The sequence below is a fragment of the Marmota flaviventris genome, chromosome 8 (assembly GCF_047511675.1).
Source record: "Marmota flaviventris isolate mMarFla1 chromosome 8, mMarFla1.hap1, whole genome shotgun sequence".
Classification (NCBI taxonomy): Eukaryota; Metazoa; Chordata; class Mammalia; order Rodentia; family Sciuridae; genus Marmota; species Marmota flaviventris.
The window spans coordinates 8463431-8485990 of NC_092505.1; the positions used below are offsets into that span (position 1 = coordinate 8463431).

The window sequence follows — 22560 nt, forward strand, 5'->3', positions numbered from 1 at the left end:
AATGGGCACCACCGCCCACTCGGTGGCTCAGGTCAGCAACATGGATGTCTGTTTCTTATAACCCAGTTTCCAAGATGCCTCCTGAGCCTGCAACTCCTCATCCTCTTTGTAACTCAGTCCTACCCCTTCACTGCTCTCCTGGGCCACGTGATAACCTCCCGTTTGGCCTCCCTGCCTCCAGCCTTGCCCAGCCTGCTTTCTCCTTAGCAAGTAGAGTGATTTTTATAAAGTCATCTCCCTTCATTAGACCATGTCACTGTTCACCAAAATTCTCTGGTGAACAGCCCTCCGTGCTGAGTGTGTAGACCCTTGGGGCTTCTGTGCCACCTGCCCACGGAGGCTGGCCTTATGACCATCCCTCATCTCAGGTCTTCTCTACTTCAATCTTGCCAGCTGCCTGTTCTGCTACAGCTCTTCCTTCAGGTGAGCCTGCTCCTCCTGCCTCTATTGGAGGGCACCTTTCCAGAGAGGCCTCTGCAGCCACCCCACCACAGCCCTGCGTGTCTTCTCCAAGGACATGTGGGACTGCACTGGCACGAGCTTCCCCAGGGCGCTCTGTGCCCTCTCCAGTGCTTCTGTTTCTTCAAGTGTCATTTTCAACTCCAAAATTTTCCGAAAAATATTCAATGATATCATCAGAAATGAGTGGGGGTGGGCACTGTGACAAGCGATGGGTGAGGACCTCCACTGCTGAACTGTCTCAGTGACCCCTGGCCAGTGTGCTCTGAAGGTTGTAAGGTCTTAAAGGGATCGTGCTTTCATCTCCAGGTCAAAGTCTTCTGATCACCCGTTCAGAAGACTTCCTAGGGCTCCGCCGCAGTCTGGCTGGGCACAATTCAGGAGCCACTTGTCAAAAGAAACGAACTTTATTTTCAGAACACACACACCACACCACACAGCTCTTCAGGAAAACCCTCAGAGCCCAACTGCCACCACCGGCTTCCCACAAGCCTCTCCACCTCCCCCACTCCTCCTGCTCTTGAGGCCGATTGGTTGGGTCATGTGGGCGGAGCCAAAAAAGTCCCCCAATGAGCAGCTCTGTGGTCTGAAAGGGCAGGGAAACAGCTCAATGAGCATTACCGCAGAGGAGCCAATCAGTTGGCAGCTAGAAGTTTGCTGGGGCCACTGTGAGCCAATCATCAGCTGGCAGCTGGAAGTTTGCTGGCAGCTGGAAGTCTGCTGGGGCCCCTTTGACTGTGGCTCTCAACAGGGCTCTGCCTGTGAGGGAGGGTTTCTCTGTGGGGCTGTTCTAGAGACGACATCTAAAGGAGCCCAAGGTGTGGCAAAGGGGCAGTGACAGATGATCCCCGGGTTGCACCATGTGCTAGGACATCCCACAGTCTTTACAAACAGCCTTTTCCTTTGATGGAGCCACAGCGGGGTCCTGTACCTTTTTCCTTGCCACTCGAACACTCGTCAAAACACATCACAATATGCAAACAGCGCAGCAAGGTTAAACACCTTATGTATGCATGTCTGCTAGGTCTGAGGAGAGTCCTTGTGCCTGAAAGAACGCCACACCTGGTTGGGGCTCTTGCTGTGTTCACAGCTGATACACCCTGCAGGTCCTGGGGACCTTCTTGGGGCAGAAATAGAGATGCCAACTCTTTCCAGTTGGCAACTTTGTTTTGAGATGTCCTGGACGTCTGTGTCACCCACAGAGAACTGTATGTCCTTGTAAGTGTTAAGGATCTTGGGACTGCCCTGAGCCTGGAGCAGAGACCAATGCTATGTGAGTTGTGTGGTGTCAAGTACCACTGGGAATAAAACGGCCGGGACAGAAATGACGTCAGCAGCTGCCTGCTCTGAAGGTTGTAATGCTCACATTTTGCCTTAAAAAGAGAATCCAGCAAATTGAACCAGAATTTCTAAAGGGAGTCCTCATTTCCTGGTGATGGTGTCCAGAGGAGGCGCATACCTCCTCTATTAAGCAGAGCCGGGGGAGGCCACATGAGTGCTGGACACGAGTCTGTGCAGCAGGGCTCCTGTCTGACATGCCAGGTGGACAGTAAAACACCACGCCAACATCCCGCTGGTCACCATGCCTTGGGCAGCACCATGATGGTCAGCAGTGGCCATGAGCAGACTAAGACTCTAGACAGACGAGGAAATTCTGCAACATAAAAGCTGATAAAAAAAAATATTATTCCAGGATGGCCTTGATGAAGCCCACAAACTGAGTGGTTTAAACTCAGATCCTGTTTGTTTCCTTGCAGTTGAATATGCTCCAGCGCATGCCCAGGACTTCTGGAGGGTGGAGGGCTGAGGTCAAGGAGTTGCCAGGGTCATGCTCCCTCATGGGAAGGCTCCGGGGGAAGGTGGTTGCTGGAGATTCCCAGCTTCTGGAATCCTGGAAGGTCCTTGGCTTGGGGCCGTCATCTCTACACAGGGTTCTAGCGTCCACAGGTCTGGGTCCACATTTCCTCTTCCTGTACTGGTGCCATCTAAGATTTGATCCCATTTTAAGTAATCCCATCTGCAGCCCTGATGCCAAGTAAGGTGACATTCTGAGGTGCTGGGGGTTGGGACTTGAACATGTGAATTTGGGGAGCTCACAGTTCAACCCAATACGAAGGTAAACTTCTGTGAAGGCAAAACCGTTTATCATCGGAAAAAGGAAAACTCTGGAAAGCATTGGCTTTGTGTTCTCAGATACATAACAAGACCATATTAATGTCACAGAATTGAAGTGAGGTAAGACATCACAGGGAGGCAGAGGCATGCTGAGCTGAAGGAGGGCAGACGTGGGAGAAGTGAGAACGGAGAACACCGGGGAGAAAACCGGGACTCGGCGAAGGTGGAGGGAAACCATGCAGACACAGGAGGACACAGAACCAGCCCTGTAGAATCTAAACTGACGCTGTGAAAATCTAGATGCTCCTTAGACTGTGGGGAAATATAAAGAGATGAGATAATGTAATTGGTATAGATGAGTGGAAAGATGGAGATGGAAGAGAGGTGTGTAGACATCAAGAAGAGGTGTCGGTAGAATGCGATGGATGGGGTGGACGGGCAGGTAGAGCGCTGATGGGATTCATAGGTCAGGCAGAAACAAACACGATCTGTTGTTTAAACCACTCAGGGAGGGTAGCTAGATGGCTAGGTAGGGAACAGGGAACACTTAAGTTAATGCAGAAGGCATGACTAGAGACACCAGAGAGCGAGGAAAGAGACGTGGACGAGATGGAGATGGATCAATACTGAAAATAAAACTCGTTCTACATTTCCAGTTCAAGAGGAGAGAAGACTGTTGTTGAACACAGAATGTTGTAATCTCCAAATCCCAGCTCTCAACCCATCCCACCCAACCTCAGATGACACCGTCTGGGTCCACGTGCTGCTGCTGAGGGTCACCATCAGGGACAGTCTCCCGCCTCCAGAGACCCGCCAGCAGCAGCCTCAGTTGGCCAACGCAGCTTCCGGGAGGCCGCTTCAGCCAACTTCCCAAACTCAGGTTTTTGATGTTCTTGAATCAGGTTCTCAGAATGCTCTAAAAAAAAGCATTGCAACATTGAATAAGAAAACAAAAGCACCAATAAATCCGGAAAGATCTTCCTGAGCATCAGTTAATAGAAAAAATCGCAAAACCCTAGATATTAAAAATGAAAGCCAGCTGAGTATCACATATACCAAAACTAGAAAGAGCTATTATTAGTTGGCAGTCATCATGAGTTAAAGAGTATATTACAACTTCTAATAAAGGCATGAAACCCCCAAGAATGATAAAGGCACAAGATATGAAGGAAAGTTCCAGACAAAAACTCAAATGGCAGTAAGCAAAAGAGGAAAAGTGTTTCCCAAGAACCTGTCAATCATATTTTAAAAATGCAAATTTAATTTAATTTGGCATTTTGTGCATCAAGTGAGAGAAGATGGAGTGGAGGTGACCCATGTGGGCAGGGGTGTGATGCGTGGGCCTGCTCAGTCATCGCTAACGGAGGGGAAGTGGCAATGATCTTCTGAAGGTGGCCGGGTGTGGCCTGGCAAGAGCCTCCACCTGGGACGCCCTTCCGTGGAAACCATCAGAAGCTCAACCCAAGACCTCAGACAGATGTTCATCCCAGAGACATTTATAACTGGGAAGGCAATCCACAGCCATGAACGCCATGACATAAATTCTGGGTCATCACATGACGAGATATTTTTACATTTTTTAAAATGGAGTTTGTGAGAAGTTTTTAGTCCCATGAAAACACTTGTGGCAAAATAAACAGGTGCTAAAATGGTCTAACCTTTTTTAAAAAGACTTTTTAGCTGTTGACGGACCTTTATTTTATTCAGCTTATTTATATATGGTGCTGGGAATCCAACCTGGTGCCTCTCATGTATGAGGCAAGCGCTCAACCGCTGAGCTACAATTCCAGCCCTGGTTTAACCTTTTTTGATTAAAATTTGTGTAGAAAAATACAGTGGGAAATACATCTATTTTTTTCCAGGATCATCTTTAAATAATTTCATTAGGAGTGACTATTATTTTCCAAATTGTGGAAAATATAAAATCTCTATTTACTGAGAAGACTTTCAACTGCTTTCACATTATATTTCCCCCCCCCCCCCTTAAAACCATACTTTTCAATAAAATGTGTAACAGAACCATGTGTGTGTGGGTGCAGTGGGGTCTTGCAGATGCCTGGCAGGCTGTGGGCCTTTCCGGAACTCTCCTTTTCCATGTGGCTGGGCTCATGACCTATAGGTTCAGGATCATGCTCCACCCGGAGCTGGGGTGAGGAACCCCGATGGTGGGTCTGTGTTAGCTACGTTTATATCTCCCTTAATACACTTCCCATCTGGCTTTATCCAGAGAGGCTTCACAGTCCATCTTTACAGTTGTTCCTGTCCCTGTAGCTGGCCTTTCCCTCTGGTCAGACCTGATCTGGCAATTGTGGACAGTCTTGTTCTTGCCATAAAAGGAAGAAGGTCCTTGGCTAGATTCCAGGAATTGGGCATCGTTTTATAATAACTCTCTGCACACAAACCACAGATGTCCTTACAAATGGGAGGGGGGAGGGCTAGTGACAGGAGAAAATTGTCTTAATAAAATGATAATGCAAGGAAAAGGACACATAAGTTTTATAAATAATGAGAATTTAACTAAAAAACGAGTGCCTTTTTTTTTTTAAAGTACATATAAGAAAATTTCACGGCTGTTTCCTTTGGATTGTGGGAGTGTGGATTTTTTACTTCATATTTTCCTGCATGTCTCAAGTTTTCTATCATGAGTCAGAAGAAGGAAGCCTATTATTTGCAGAAAGTGGTGGAGTGGGTGTGGCGGGGTAACAAGACGACAAAGAGAATTATAGAGTAAAGTTGATCTTGGGAAGGAGGAAGCTTTCCCTAAATGAAGGCTGATTTGTATATTACATACTCTGGGGGCCAAGCCCACCCACACTCTGTCAACAGCTGTGCCCCAAGTAGGTATTATCAGTCCCGCTTTGCAAATGCACAAACCATAGATTTAGGTGGATCATGCAGGTTTCCCGCGGCCACACATCTGGTACATGGGAGAGTAGAAATGCGGCTACTGACTACTCTTTACGGGTCTCGGAGGAGGTGAAGAGACCCTGTGAGGCTCCCCAGTCAATTGAGAAACGGCCTGTGCTCAGCACTTTCGGAAACTTTCCCAGGGGTCCAATCAAAAGCAGCACTTCCTGGACCCGAGATACCTACAGCTTCCCTGCCTTGGGAAATGGACGCACCTACCTCCCGTGCGCCACACAACATTCTCCAGGGTTTCTTTTGCTTTTCATTTGTTTTGCTGTGTGTGGTCACAGAGGCAGTTGGGGTGTGGACTTCCTCCTGTCCCAGACATGACCATGCTTGCCCACCCCTCTTCCTGGGCTCTCCTTGCTGGGTGCTGGGAGAGGAGCAGAATGGTCCAGGAGGATCAGGGCGCGTGGCCCAGATGGTATTTACAGCGTTACAATACCATCCCCCAAAGCCACATTCACTGGGGCCCTGCTTCCTGGAAGGACACGCAGGTCATCTGCAGCCCCAGTGGGCCCCGTCCCAGTGCCTGTGGGCAGGACTGAGGCTGCTGCACTCGGCAGAGCCCAGCATCTCCTGTTCTCCTGGAGAATGTAGCTGGTTGGTGCTCAGAGGACCACTGTAGGGGACCTCGTGTCCCCGGAGCCCAGGAATGCTGTTTCATTTGGTTCGTTGTTGTGCTGTGAATGAGCTGCTCCTCTTGGGTTACTGACTCTTCCTGCTTCTGCGTTCTCTACCTGACTAAGTGCTGTGGGATGCCCCAGCCTGCAGGCACCTGAGGGCGAGGCAGGGTTAGACTGACTGAGTGTGACCCTGGATAAGTGTTTCTTTGGCCTGAAGCGATCAGAGGCCTTTCAAGGTTTCCGCTCATTCCATCTTGTGCTTGCCTCGTCTAGAAAACCGCTTCACCTCCTAGGTGTGCGTCCTCACGGCCTCAGAGGAACCACACAGTGTTGATGTTGAGGGCAAAGTGCAGACACTTTAACTAACGATGGAACTGAGTCGACGGCTTTGTCCAAAAGGGCCAACTGGAACAGGAGCTGGGGAGGGGCAAGTTCAAGGAGGAGCTGGGGGGCTCCTGAGAGTGTGGGCGTGACTCGTTGAATACAGGTGACTGAGTTTGGTAAAGGGATGAAGGTCTTCCCCGGGTACAGGCAGGTCAGTGTGACCACAGGAGGAAGGGATTGCTGGTCTGGATGGAGCCACCGTGCCCCTGGCCTTCGAAGTACCAAACACAGCGTTCCCAGTCCTCCTGTGAGCTCCTCAGTCCTCGGACGGCCCTACGCAGCAGGGTGAGCGCCCTCTCCCTTCTGCAGATGAGGGAGCCGCAGCTCTGACCCAGCCACTGGCTTTGTCAATGTTGCAGAGCTACCGGGCACCAGAGCGTGGATGGGCACTCGGGACTGAAATTGTCTCCAAACCAGCCGCTTTCTAACTACTCTCCTGCCTTTTGAGTCCCGTGCCTAAGGCTGGAGGGCTTCCAAGTTTGGTATCTGATGAAACATTACTCCGGGCTCTGGAATTTCCAGTTCTTCACTTCCGGGGAAAGTGAGAGGGCAGAGGGGGTCCTCGTGCTGCCAGCTTCACCAGCGTCCTTTTTGGACGTCCGGCTGGCCGGGGCTTTGTTGGGAGTGTCAGGGCAGTATTAGGAGAGCTGTTTTGACTTTGCAAAGCAGATTTAAGAAACGATGCCAAGCAGCATGCCCCAGGCACCCACCTACTCAGCTTCTAGTCGGATCTTGGCTGGGACTTCCTGAACTTTCCCTAGAAGGGTGGACATGGCTTAGTGACCAGTAACTTTTGAAATATGGTTATGAGGAGGAAGTTGAGTCTGTTGCAAGTGACCAGTCACTTCTGAAATGTGGTCATGAGGGACTCTTGTCTCTGTGACCCTGTTTACCTTAGTCTACATTGCTCACCCCTGTGCCCAATGTAGCAGCCTCTCAAATAGCTCTTGGGATTTCTCTTGCCGTCCAGGGTCCCCAGCCTTCTCTGGATTTAGAAGGCTGACGTAGGGTTTGAACAATGGATTCCTGGCTCTCAGGGTTGGGAAATCTGTTAACAGACGTGGACCCTGCCCACACCTGAACTTCACACCTCCTCTGAAAGTCCATCAGGTACCAGGGAAGAGAGCCTGAATAGCTCCTGTGGCAGGGGCTCACCACCCCTGAGTCAACCAAGTCCATCTTCGACACCTTCTGCTTTCAACAACATGTTCTTTATAATGAGTTGAAATCTGCTCAGGGCTTCACTTCCATCTAGGCATCTATCTTCTCGGGACTGCAATTTCTTTCCTCATAAAAGGAGTTACCTGGCCTGGGGGCTGACTGGTCCAGCTGCACAAGCTGTGCACTGCACAGCTCCAGGGGGCACCATTCACCCAGACTCTGAAGAGTCTGGTCTGTGGCTGGTATATCTCAATGCGATGACCCAGATTTGCCACAGTGACCTTTGCATTTCCTTCTGACTCTCAGCTTTGAAGTTGGCCTCTAGATCGAGACGTGCCCTGCAGAGCCGTTCAGTTAGTGCTGAGGAGCTTTCAAGGTCTCTGCCTGACGGGCAGTCTCTGCTATTAGAGCAGACCACCCCTCGTCATCCCTGCGCTGTGGAGCTTAGTTCATTCAGGTGCGTGTCTGGGAGTTAGATTTTTTAAAAATATATTTTTAAATTGCCAATGGGCCTTTATTTATTTACATGCAGTGCTAAGAATCGAACCCAGTGCCTTGCAAATGCTAGGCAAGCGCTCCACCACTGAGCCACAACCGCAGCCCGGGATTAGATTTTTACTCTAAAGTCAAGACAGCACCTGCCTGTGAGCAGCTGTTGACTGAGAGAAGATGGGGCCCTGATGTCCTTTACATGCTTCTTTGAGGTTCCTTTCTATTTCAAAATATGACTGTTCTTTTAAAGTTTTCAAGTATCAGCTTTACAACACCATTAGTATGAAAAATGTCATTTATTTTTCAGAACTGAAGGACACTGAAAAAGAATAGTATCGGTAAAAGTTTGCTTTCTGATGAATTTTTAATTTCACAGCAAAAATACCATTTGCTCCTAAGCCAATGTGCAAACTGTGCCACCTGGTCAGGGACCAAGGGCGGGAAACAAAATCAAGTGCCTAACCAGGAAATGTTTGACCGACTGAGTTGTCCACGCCCAGGAGAATCTGGGACCATTATGAGGTCTTATTTGTTTGTGAAAGGAAGTTGGAGGAGCTGGGCTGGTGCAGCTATGGTTAACACTTCTTGAAATACTGCATGTGCCTATGTAACAGTAAGAATGTCGACTCTCTGTAAAATGCCGTGTGATCACCTTTTAATTCAAAATTGACTTTCCCTCGGGAAATCCAAATTATTGAAGATTTGCCATAAGCTGGAAATTATGGATCCCTGAGGATCGTTGCAAAGTCTGTAATAATTTGTCCATAGGCGGTGGTTGAACGGTGCTCTCCCCGCCCAGAGGTGTCTCTGGCACAGCGGCCTTTAGAGTAAGTGCTCGGGTGCTGTGATGATGGATGGGCCCGGATGAATGGTAGATCAGGCTTTATGCTGAGGGTCCCCGGGTTACCACGACGAGGTCTTTATGAACTACAGGTTGCGCCTACTTCTCTTTCATTATTCAGCGTTGGAAAACACCTTCCTGGAAAGACTCCCGTGAGCAGAACTTGTGCTGTGAAGGTTTCAGCATCCGATCAGACTGACGCCCTCACAGTTTGTACCGAGACGGGCAAGGGCAACACGGAAAGCCAGAGGAAACTCTCCGGGCCATATATCTTGCTGAAGAGGGAGTTTCGCCTCTGATAATTGAGGAGGTCAGAGGGCAGCCTGAGTTCTCAGCCTCTGGATGCGAGAGATGGCTGGGAACAAGTGTGTGCGTGTGAAAGTCATTGAAAGCACGTTTACTCTCCCTTGTTTTCAAACACTTCAAAACATATTTTACTTTGCTGGCAAGAAAAGATAGGGGGAATCATAGGCTCAGCAGTTTCTATGAATAGCAACGATGAAATGTTCAAACAAAAGGATTCAAGGTGTTTCCCGTAACCTTCTCTCCCAGGGACATCTTGGGTTAATAAATTAATCAAAACCAAGCGTGGACTGCAGCTGCCACTGTATCAGGGTGGTATCATCTTGGATCCATGTGCACACCATGTCAAACTGCACAAGCACCCAAAAGGGATCTCAGGAGGAAATCAAGTCTGGGTCCGTTATTTTTAACCAAATCTAGTGAGATGAGTGACTGATGATTTAGGGCACACGGGGACCATGGCTCTCAAGTACTGACGTGGGAAATGCTGCTGACTGCAGAGATAAAAGCCAACAGAGCAGTTGCTCAGCTCCTCCTTCCCCTCCTGCCCTCCATCACTTCTGAACGTGTAGCCCCTGCTCCCGCCACCAGGCCCACGGCCCAGCCACAGGACAGCTGTTAGCATCCACTAAAATGAGAAGCATCACTTGGAATCTCTACTTTAGCTGGGACCAGTCCAGCATCCTGGGAAGCAAGAATCTGCCAAGTTCGTCTCTCCTGGAATTCAGACGTTTAATCAATGACACTTGCCTTGCCAAGGCTGTAAAAATAAAACAACCCTCAAAGCACCGAGCCTTTATTTTGGTCTATAAAGAAATCCAAATGCTTCAGCTGATGATTAAAACGTAAAGGACTAGAATCTAATAGAGTAAAAATAATCACATCCATGTGTGGGTGTTCATTAAACATCAACAAGACAAAACATGGGACTAGGAAGAAAACGAAGCTAATGTGCTCCAACGTCCCAGATAAATTTACATTCCTGGTTATTTTTAAAGTCCTATCTTATATGAAACTTCTGGTTCTAAATTTACTGAGAGTAGCTGGTTTTCTCTATGTTTTGCACCTACACCAATTATGATGGTGTTTTATATGTGTATATGTATGAAAACTTTTTACATGGCAATTTCACTGTTTTATATCCCAAATGTACATGTTATTTCACATAAAAATCATATCCTATAGTGACACGAGATACTCTTCCAGATGTGAAAATAGCATCTTGTGTTCAGAAGCTGGCCATCATTGACACCTGGGGATCTGTCATGATCATTTTCGGGGATTGGTCTGTGAGGATTGGTCCCATGACCCTCTAGGATGCTTAAGTGCCTCATAAAATGGTGCAGTATTTACATGTGACCCATGCACACCCTTCTGTATAATGTAGATCGTTTCCAGCTTACTTGTGATACCTCAAGCAGCACAAATGCTATGTAAATAGCTGTTGTACTGTACTGTTTAGGGAATAATGACAAGAAGAGGACTCCTCTGTACATGTTCAGGGCAGATGCATTTTTTCCCCCAAATGTGTTTGATCCTTGGCTGGTGGTTGGTTGACTCTGAGAACCTGGAACCTGAGGGGGCAGGGAGCTGACTATTTTGTGCTCAACCTGCGTAAGTAGGAAGGGCCTTTGCTAGTATGATGTCAGGTTGTCATACAGTAGGTAGAGATTGTACCATCATCTGTTAGCTGTTTTTTGCGGGGTTGGGGGGCGGTACTGAGGATTGAACTCAGGGGCACCCGACCATTGCGCTACATCTCCAGCCATACTTTGTATTTTATTTAGAGACAGGATCTCACTGAATTTCTTAGTGCCACGCTGTGGCTAAGTCTGGCTTTGAACTTGCGATCCTCCTGTCTCAGCCTCTGGAGTCACTGGGATTACAGGCATGCGCCACCGCGCACGGCTATAATCTGTGAGATTTGGAATGGGGTATGATCTGGGCTTGCGAAAGTAGAGAAGGGAAGATGTATCCTGGGGATTCACTTGTCATGCTGTTCAGAAGTGAGTTCTTGTAGGAAAACAGCCTCCGGCCTGCCAGGCCTTCCAGAAGGGTGAATGGCCCTGAGCTGCAGTCTCCCAGAGCCGGGGCACAGCTGGGGGAGCCTGCAGAGCACAGGGCCTGTGGGGCTTAGTGGTCTCTGGGCCCCAAGTTCCCAGCCTCCGGAGCTAGGAGTGCAGCCGACCCAGTAACTGCACTCTATCTCCCACTGACCGAGATTAAATAAAAGCAGAAGCGCTGATACATTATTCATTATTTTCTTTGTAATAGAATCCAGAGTACTTCTGAAGGCTGTTCTGTGCTTCAATATCAGCTGCAGGCCAAAAAAAAAAAAAAAAAAAAGTAGCAGGAGGAGAAAGAGGCAGAATGGGTACACTTCTGCCCGAGACCAGCAGGCAGAGACCGTGGCTTGCCACCAAAGAAACCTGCATGGCTTTTAAACTGTGTAGAGGCCTGTTTTAAAACTCACAGGGATTCCCCCCCCCCCCCCCCCCAGTATCATTATATTCTAATTCTAATACAGAAGATTGGATTCTTTTTGTCATTTACCAACTTTCAGTTCAGCATAAGCCCAGAGGGAGCACTTAGGGCAATTTCTTTGCAAAAGAAATAAGGACCAAGATGCACAGTCCCTTGATTTTTGTCTCCAAGCTTCTAGGCATTGGTTTCAGCAGGAGTGAGCTGCAGATCTCTCCCAGGTGTTCAGGTTTCTAGTCCTGGCATCTTCTACACAGAGGTGCCACTTGCAAATGAGCTGTGTCCCCGGTCCCCTATGGAAGGAGCCTTCCCATGATACCCAACTACATTTTTATGCCAAAGCTTCCCTGGAGACCTGTACCCAGCTGGAAGCTGCACCCCGTTTGCTACAGAGGTTTTGCAATGTCTCCACAGAGGGACTTTGTGGATTCGTGGGAGTAAAATAAAAGGGCTAGAGGATGTGTGGGAAGTTTGTGTTGGAAGGAGTGTGTCTGGCCTGCTAGTGATTAAAGGATGATAAACTGTGCTTTGTCTGAGTGGCTCACGTGGTCTCCAGTGTCGTTTCCATTTAAGGTTGCCTACTCAGGGTGGAGGTGGGAGGCCAGGGGTCCTAGATCGGAGCCTGTAGATCAGCCTTCCTCTCCCACATGCTTTGGGTTTAGCCCTGGATGGTTTAGGAAGGAGATTTCAGGAGGTGCTGCTTTGGTTGAAATTTCAGGGGTTTTGGCATTGACCATGACAGCGTGCTCCTGCACGGTGAGGACTCTCAGACGTGGGTTCTGATCCACCTGGTCAACCAAGATGTGAAGATGCTTCCTGCTGGTCTATGTGTTGTGGCCAAAGAATGGAAGCTCCCAGGTCCTTCTCGACAGGCCCTGGGGGAGTCAGATGTAACCACGGGAGTCTGCAGCTCAGATGTCTGCGAGGATGAGACCAGGGATGTCTGGTTTGCAACGCAGGAAAGACAAACAGGAAACCCTCACCCTTAACAAGCTGCTGAAGATCCCAAGCAGCTCAGGCCCGCACAGCAGCTTCTTCTTCTCTCCTCCCTGCCCTCCTCCTACCCATGGCTTTATTTTTGTGGTATAACAAGACCAGTGTGGGTTGGATGAACTCTCAAACATCACCATTCCCAAAAAAGAAGCAAAATGATAATGGCAATTAAAAAAAAAAACATTTTGCAGTTTGGCAGCTTCTTCCTAAGCTTAACTTAGTCTTCCCATAAGATACAGCTGTAGCCCTCCTTGGTGTGATAGTTACCTGAATGCTGAACACCCAGGTCCCTGTAGATGCTCACGGCATCCTATGCAGGCTGCCCAGGCACAAAGGAAACCAAGATGCCCTTTAGTGGGAGATGAGGGACTAGATTTTGCTGTATCCATAAAATTGAATGTTATTCATGGATTAAAAGAAGTGAGTTATCAGGCTGTGAAAAGATACGGAGGAGCCTTACATGCATATTTCCAAGTCAGAGAAGCCCATCAGAAAAGGCTACTTATTATGCCATACCAACTCTATGGCCTTCTAGAAAAGGAAAATCATACGGACAGCAAAGAGATCAGTGGCTGCCAGGGTTTTGGGGTGGAAGAGGGGTGAGCGTATGGAGCATGGAGGATTTTAGGGCAGCAACTTTATGAGGCTGTAGTGAGGAATACATGACATTTTGAGTTTGTCAAAACCCACGGAATGTACCTCACCAAATGATGCCAATTTCATGCTCTTGGATCTTTGAACTAAATAAACCTCTTCTCCTTATAAAGGACTCAGTCTCGAGTAGGTTGTTATAGTAACAGATAACATTCTAGTACCATCTGATTCATACTTTTTATTTTGACCACATTTTAAAATGGTAGCATTTTGGCTGCATTGGGTTGAGAATATATGTTAAAATTAATTCCAACTTTTTTTTCTTTTTAAAAATATGGTAAGTTAAAAACCATTTTTAGGGTTGTCTTAAGAAAATACCACTAACTGGGCAGGTTAAACAACAGAAGTTTTATTTTCTCATAATCCTGGGAGCTGGAAATCCAAGGTCAAGGTGTTTGCAGCCCTGTCTTTTGGGAGACACCCTTCAACCCAGTGTAGTTTGTAAGGCAAGGAGGAAAGACTAGTTGAGAGGGAACTGCGGGAGGTTCTAATGCTGGGCGGATGAGCTTGGATGTTTCTCTGTATTCCATCAGTATGGGAGTAAGGGAACGGAAAGCTTGAGGTGACACAGTTCTCTGGAGTTCTAATCCCAACAACAGAATGTGGAAGGTCGGGAGGGGTCGACAGAGACACGGGCCAGCCCCCTGTTGGGAGAGTACTGTGTGAGTCCAGCACATGGAGATGGAGCCTGCAGTGGGTCCACAGGGCGGGATGTGGCTGGAACGATCACTTGGTCAACCACAGAGCGTTGGGTGGGAGACGGGTAGAGAGAAAGGTGGAGTGATGGGACGGGGAGAGGAGGGCAAGGGCAGAGAGCGAGAGTGTGAGAGTGCAAGCCTGGTTCATGATGTGAACATCCAAACAGCTACAGGGAAGAAAGAAAGAAACCAGTCTCTAATGTTTGAATCATCAGCTGCTGGCAGCTAGTGTGCAAAGACAGATGGAGAGAAAGAAGAAGAATTGGAGCAGAGAACACCCACTGTAAGACAGTTTGCAGTAAGGGAAAGGAGCATCGCAGCTTATTCCACACTTACTGTTTCTGGTTTCCACTTTGGATGGGGGGTGGAGGGGATGGTGGGAGGGGGCTAAACACTCCTTACTACGTTAGAAGAAATCTGATAAGAGAAACCGATGGGAGAGAAGAAGCCAGAGGATCCAAGCTGTGGAAATCTCCCTGCAACAAGGAGTACTGACACATTTCCTCAGGAATCACTGTAGTCACATAAAACAGGGGGTTTCAGTTCCCTCCAAAATGCATTCGCTGCTGCTTCCATTTAACACTGGAAGGAATGAGTGATCCCGCTGCAGCTCAGTGGCCTATCTGTTCAGTTCAATGTGAACAAGTTGACTAGTGACAGAGGTGGAGAGATGGGGAGACACAGGAGAGAGGAGAGAGAGAAGAGCAGGGAGTTTTCCTTTATACATTTTCAAAAAGAAATAGAAAGTTCCTAGGAGCACTTTTCACTGGTATTAATCTACATCCTGAAACTGATGAATCCCATGTATTCAAAGGGGGCAGCTCTGGAGTAGTTAGAAGATCATTTCTAGAAACTGGAAGACGGAGATACAAATATAAGGTGAATAAATCAGTAGGGTGGCGTTCTGAATCAGGCACCCTGTGCAGCCTCCCAGACAGCCAGCTCCAATCTCAACGTTAACACAGCTGCCAGTGCAGAGCGAATCAGGTAAGTGAGCGCCCAGTTAGGTGGGAATGTTCCTTCCCTCCATTTCCATCCTGGGCACCTGCCTGATCGGTGGCATGAAGAGATCAGCTGCACTTGGATTCACTGTGAAATTTATTATAAAGGAGAATATTCAGCACCTTCTATAGCGGGGACAATAAGAGTAGGGAATCACGGTGAGCGTTGAGGACAAGATATATTTGAACTACAAAAAGGACTGAAGTATGGCCTCCTGTGTTCAGTGATTATCCCATTATTTTTTCTTTGTTGTTCCAAAGGGTGGCCTCTGTTAGGAATTCCTTAGCTCTTATAAAAATATTAATGGAGACTCCATGTTCAAGCACTCTTGTGTCAATCTGGAAAACAAGGCCACTTCTCTCTTGAAAGTTTTATTCATTCTGAATATTTGAACAGATTTTGACTTTTAATGTTTCTTTTGGCAATTTAGTGTTGGGCTGAAGATGATACTCAGTTTTCAGAATAATTAATCTATTCTTTTTTAAATCATTTCGGTATTGGGGACTGAACTCAGGCGTGTTTCATCCTTAGTACTTTCTTTCTCTTACTTTTTTCAGGTCTTACATAGTGTTCTTTTTTTTTTCTAATCAGTTATACATGACAGTAGTATGCACTTTGACACATCACACATAAATGGGGTATAAGTTCTCATTCTTCTGGTTGTACATGATGTGGAATCCCACCAGTCATGTAATCATATATATTCATGGGGTAATGATGTCTGATTCATTCTACTATCCTTCTTTGTGACAGGATCTTGCTAAATTGCTGAGACTGGACTTGAACCTATAATCCTCCCGCCTCAGCCTCCACTGTTGCTGGCATTATAGGTGTGTGCCAACATGCTCCACCATGAATAAATGTAATGTTTATAAATGAAAATTTATACAAAAAATAAGTGAGACATTGCTTTTTCCTTTAGGAATTTAACAACTTAAAAGAAGTCCAACATCTGTACAACTAAGGAATTTCAAGAGCATCCAGGTGCCAGTAAACCAGGGGTTATTTGTATGAATGCTACTCTTTTCTTTCTCTGGTTACTTGTCTTACGAACGCTGTCTTCCTGCTGACCAAAGGTGCATGTGATCAGCATTTCTTGGTGTTCTCCTGGATAGAATGGAACTTGTGTGTGGGCCGTTTTGTCCACACCTGTGTCCTCAGAACCTAGAACGAGAGTTGGCAGAAGTGAGAGGGACCCAAGAAATAACTAAACGATTGAATAATGAATGACTGAGACAGGATGCCACGGAAGCCACTCTGTCCGCCTCAGGGAACAAAGCACTTTCCATTTGGCCCTGGTCTTTGGTACATGTGTTGATTTTCGATGGCAGGTGACTGTGGAGGACATCCCCCAGTTATGAACGGACAGACATGGAAAAACACAGCATGTCTGAAATGTTCCCGCATGTTCTGCTCCCCTAGGGCCAGTGTCTAGCAATTCCTGATTTCATCAATTATCCCATGTCTTGGCGATTTCATGTCTGTTGACGTGTTTCAGGTGTCTGCTCTACTCACAGAGCTCGTCTATGGATGTCCACCTGTAATCCCCGAGGAAGGCATTCACGTGTGCACACGGTGCAGTGCAATGTATACCTGTGTATCATGGTTACCGTATCCAGGCAGCCACGCTTGGCTGTGTTACCTGACCATGCTTGCCATAAATGACTGCAACAGAAGTGGACCCCAGCCCAGTGCCAGCCGTCAGCTTGCTAGTGACCAATCCACTTCTCTCTCAAAATTTTGAAAAGAGCCAGACTCTGTCCAATTATCGATTGAGGCTGTGCCTAAGAAGGTCAAGCCTGGTGTTCTTTGAGGAAACAGAAGAAGGAGAGAGGGCAAAAGCCCAGAGACAATGAGAAACAGAGAAGAGGGTATGGGCTGCCCAGTGATTTCTGAGTTTCCAGGTTGTGTAGACCAGCTATATTTTGGGTCCCTTTCTCTAGCTAAGAGAACATTTTTGTGCCCTTATAATAACCCACTTAGCACATCTGAAACTCTTCACCTTCTGAAAACGAGCCAGAAGTTAACTGAATTTTGCTGAGAGCGGCTGAGTCTGTATGGCCCCTGGCATTTTGCCAACAGTATTGATTGACAGGCGAGGCATTACTATCCGCCTCTGCCGCAACTTTTGAGTTCTCGCACTATTTTGGAGTTCTCGTGGGGATTTCCGGGGATTCCCCGAGAGTTCCCATTGGTTGGGGAAGTGCAGGAGGAGGGATTTCCGGGAGAGATATTTCCGGCTGGGGGTTCCTGGACAAGCCTCGTGGCGTTCGGGAGGATTCCCCGGGAGCTATGTGAAGTGTTTTCCTGCAGTTTAAAAATAAAGTTTGTTCCTGCTTCAGTGGCTGGTGATTTGTGCCCAGCCAGACTGCGGCATTTGGTGGCCCGTACGGGGAGCCCCGGGACACTTGGGGGTAAGTGACGAAAAAAAGCTGCCCGTCCATAGATAGGACGGGAGGAAAAATGACCATTTCGAGAAAATGGAGAAGATTGATACAGTATGTTTGTGTCTTATTTTGTCTCAGTGTATTGTATTGTCTTTGTGATGAAAATATGGAAGGGGTGAGAAGTAAATTACTAAGGGAAGAAGGCACCCCAGTGGAACCAAGAATAGTTAGGGCATGTGTTGATAAAAGCCCAGGAACTCTAGTCAGAAAGAAAAAGAAAGTTCAGAAGAAGAAGGATTATCAGGAAAAAAGTTGCGGCAGAGGCGGATAGTAATGCCTCGCCTGTCAATCAATACTGTTGGCAAAATGCCAGGGGCCATACAGACTCAGCCGTGGCTCTCAGCAGAAATTAACCAAAAAACACAGACAGTAGAAATTGCCTGTTTCTGATTACTCAAATACTCATCTTGGCTGTAGTGAATACAATGTAATTTGATGTACCTATGCATTATCATGGTTATCATGGGAGATAACAAAATTAATTCTCTTGAGTAAGAATGTAAATTTTCGGGGGAAAACAGGTAACAGACATGTTCCAAAGCGTAGTTGAGTTCCTGGGGAGACCCATGTGTCCAGAGTTGGGGAGGGTTGAGCATGGAAGGACAGGTGGGATGCAGGAGTGTCTTTTAGTGAGATCAGGAGGACAGAGGTTGGAAGGAAGTGCCTGGCAACTGGGAGGCTGCCCTAGAACGCAGAGTTCCTGCATGTGAACATTCAGCCAAGGCTGAATGCTGAAGGCTTTGCTATCCTGCCTGAGGCTCTGGCCTTTGTTCCGAAGACAGCAAAGAAACACAGCAGGGTGTGGAGGGGAGTAGCCAGGGCATTGAGCAGTCATGGCCCTGAGGGGTTAATCTGGTGGATGAATGGATCAGAAGGGTCACAAATGCTGTTGGTGCTCTGGGACATACCTGCCCCACCTCTGAGTTCAGCTGCAGCTGGAAATGACAGCTCCCAGGCACGCTGGTGGAATGATCCCACCTCCAGACAACCCGCAGTAACTCTGGGCTTCCTTTTTCTGGGGCTTTCTTTCGAGTCAGGAGTGCCATGGTCCAGCACAGGGCAGCCTAGAAATGTGGGGCAGTGATACTTTCTAGGGGACTCTCCTTTGACTATGGGAAGATAGAAGAGTCAGGGACGAATGTCCCCATCTTCCATCCCCAGAGGGACAACCCAGGCAGATTCTGCAAAGTTTCTCAGAGGTGCCCAGGAACCCCCAGTGCTATCCAGCTCCATGGCGCCCATCTCTGGTGTTCCTGTCCTCCCTGCTTCCTTCTTCTATGTCTTGCAAATAAACTCCCTGGACTCAAAAAAGCCATCAGTTAACCCACATGAGCTTTCCTAATTGAATTTCAAGAAGAACTGAAATTTACTTCAATTAAACAAAATTCAGGTGTATTCTGTAATACGTCTATGAACGCTTTCTTAATATGAAATTGGCATGTTGCTCATAATGTATTTTCTTCTTGCTGGTGTAATAGAAAAATAGGAATCTGTCCTGCTTGTGTCTGATTCCAACTTGCTCAAAGTTTGCAAGCTAATGCCGTACCACAGTTCCAAGCGCAATCCAGCTAGTGAGGTGCCACTGCCATGTGCCAATCAAGGTGGTGTGATCAGTGGGCAGAGTCAAGGTAACTAACTGTTGTAACTGGGATCATGTTAAATGCCTACAATGTACATGAACTTGAGCCAGATAGTGTCTTAGCTCACATTGCCAGGACAAAACATCCCAGACCAAGTGCCTTAAACAAAATAAATTATTTCTCATGGCCCTAGAGGCGCAAGTGCAAGATCAGGGTGCAGCCTGGTCAGGTTCTGCTAGGAACTCTTGGCCTGGCTTTCAGATGCCTCCCTTCTAACTCCCTCCCAAACATCCCATCCCCAGTCCATCACCCTGGGGTTAGGACTTCCACTTAAGAATTTGGGGGCCATAACAGGAGCCCTGTGTGAAAACTGAAAACACTGAAGCTTTTATTTGAATATTTTTAGGCATTTCAAGACAGTGACTGGGGCAGGGTCCCATTGGCTGCATAGTTTTCTTGCTGCTTTCTGCCCCTACTTTCAATATAAAGGGATTTGGAGTCCACTGGGAAACCCTGGCTGCCTGTCCTACCGGCTCTGTGTCCCTGGACATGCTGCCTTTTCGGGATTCTGTTGTTCATCTATGAAAGGAGGATGGTAATGCTGACATCCTAAGGGTCTTCCTAGGACTAAATTAAGTGAAGTGACATGTAAAGCATCCACCCAGTGCCCATGCTTGGAGTAATACGTGTTTATCCAAAGCTGTCGGGATCCCTTCTTCTGGGTTTCTCCACCTGCTAAGTAACACAGAGAAGCTGGGCTTGGACCCTTGACACTGTGTCTGTGGTGTGTGGTAGCGTCTCAACTTGGAGTGTGTTGGGAGAATGATCCATTAAAGAGGGGAAAATCAATAACACAATTAGAACCATTTCATCCTGTAATGATTCCAGCTGCGTAAAGGCCACAGCCACTGGGCACTGCCTCTAATGGTGTGGGCGGCCTGTCCTCTGCAGCGAGCCTCGTTTCCTTCCCAGGACACGATGTCCTCGCAGGACACCACGGGTATTGAAAAAGCAGCATGTCCAAGGCATAAATACCCTTCCTGACAATTTATTAAGATGAAAACCCACCTCCCCTTCTTAGCTAACTGCATCCACAATACAGATTTGTTTCTATGCACATCTCATTTCTCACAGAAAGAATTCAAGGACCAGGACTGGTTTTGCTTTATCAAGGAATCTAGAAGAACTGCATGAAAATTCCCTGGGAAACTTTTCATCCCGGATGACTGGCAACCATTGCCCTTCATTTTTGTGCCTAGGAAAGGGTCAGTTGTCCACCTTGTGGTTATCACTGTTCTTCATGATCATCAGTTCATTTGAGAGCCATGCACTCAGTGTGCACGGTATATTATTAGGTCTTATGTGGGGAGTTTTGAAAATCATTAAAAATAAAGGTTTTTGACCTACATAGGGTCATAAACCCCAAGAGAAAGGCCCATCTCAAGATGAACCATGGACACACTCTTTTAAGCCTCCTTGAAATTTAAGAAGTTATTTTAGTTCTGCTTAGAGCTAAAATAAGAATAAAAAGTAATTAAGCTTTCAGCAATAGAAATGTTTACAATTAATTTTGGTGCAATTAACATGTATACTTTATTATTGAAAAGGGGAAAAAAGCAAACAAGATATAAAGTGGAAATGAACAACCAATTTGAGGATCCTGGTTTGATTCTTTAATTAAGCATCCCAAAGCCCGCCTCCAACATGAGATCCTCCCGGATTGAGCGTTCAGTCCATACCCAGCCTTTCTTCTTATCTCCCCAGCATCACTCAGATACCCAGAGAGAGGCAATTGTTGTTTAAATGGCTCCTGGAGGCTAACCACCCGGCCCTGTGCCCCCAACACATACACACACACACACACACACACACACTCTCTTTCTCCTCCTCTCCATCTCCTGTTCTCAAGGGGAAAAAGCACTTAAAAGTCACTCTTTCAGGGGTTCAGCCTGCGTGCCCTTTTCCCATTTTCTAATGCTCTGGAGGGACAAGGACACACTTGTGTGGAGTGTGACGTTGGTGCTCCCTGCCTGCTGCCTCTCCCTTCCTCCCGGCACGCTCTGCTGTCTCTGAGGCTCTTGGGCCGTGGCGCATCTGTTCCTTCAACTCTGAGAGAGAATGAGCGCGAGGACCGTAGGAGCCACTGGTCCACTGTGTATCCTGACCACTTCCTTCTCCCGACCTTCGCGGGGGAAACCAGCCGGTGGGGTACATTGGGAGAGGGAGGGCTACTTGTCTGTTTATCACCATGGCAACAGGGTGCCACCCATCAGTGGGGGTGTCAAGTTGGAAATGTGCGCCTCAAATTGGGTTTGGGGTTGCATTTTCCAGCGGCTGTCCATCTTGTTTTTCTGTATTCAGAGGAGACCATCATGTCCACGCAGCCTGGATCAGTGAATAAATAAGAGTGATCAAGTCAAATCCTTGAAAAATGACAGATGCCCGTCACTGAGGTCAGGGAAGCCTGTGGGTTCTCTCATCAGAATCGCACTGTTGCAGGTGGCATGGCTTGGGGGCTTCCTCTCTTAATTTTCATGTGCTCTCCCTCGAAACAGGATGGAGGGTGCCCTGACTGTCCATCACCGGGCTGTTCCTGCCCCACATTTAGTCTGATCATTTGCTTGTGCTTTTGGAGCAGCTTTATTCAACTGGTTGCTTTGGATTTTTTTTTTTCCTGAAGAGATTTTGATAGAAGAGAACACTCTTTTCTATTGTTCCTTGGCTGGGAGAGAACACAAAACATTATCATCCTCCAGGACGACTTAAGTTTATGCCAGAGGTGATCACAGTGCATCGATGCAAAGTGCTTGTGATGTCAGGATTTGAAATACCTGAGGTTTTAAAATAAGTGTGATTTTAAAGGGATGCAGATGTATGTAGCTCAGTAGTAGAGCATTTGCCTAGAATCCTTGCTCAAGATCCTGGGTTCAATCCCAGCACTGCAAAAATCATATATAATTATATATAAATGTATATATATAAACACATATCTACATATGTAAACATAAGTGTGTTTGTGTGTATGTGTGTATATACCTGTGTATATTACATGGGTAATATGGAAATATATATATATATACACACACACACACACACACACACACACACACACATACATAATGAATGTAAAATAAGAATGATCTTTACATACACACTGCACAATTCTAGTACCACTTACTGTCAGTGCTATTTTTTAACTCAAGTGTCAGTAATCAATATGATTTGATAGCCAGTATCAAAGACCTCCTGTTCTTTCCCATTCTCCTCTTACCCTGCCTTCCTGAAACTGTCAACAGCTCTAAGAATTGTTCATCTCGGACGTGCCTGGCCTTGCCTGCTTCTGGGGTGGTGGAAATCCTGGGTTCTTCCCTCGAGATGCTGGGGAGTCACTGTGTTCTCAACCGCCTCCCAGGACAG

General features: G+C 47.2%; 1 pseudogene; it reads left to right on the forward strand.

Moving 5' to 3' along the window:
* LOC114087745 (26S proteasome non-ATPase regulatory subunit 10-like) overlaps positions 1-22560 on the forward strand; it is a 134974-nt pseudogene that overhangs the window by 17179 nt on the left and 95235 nt on the right.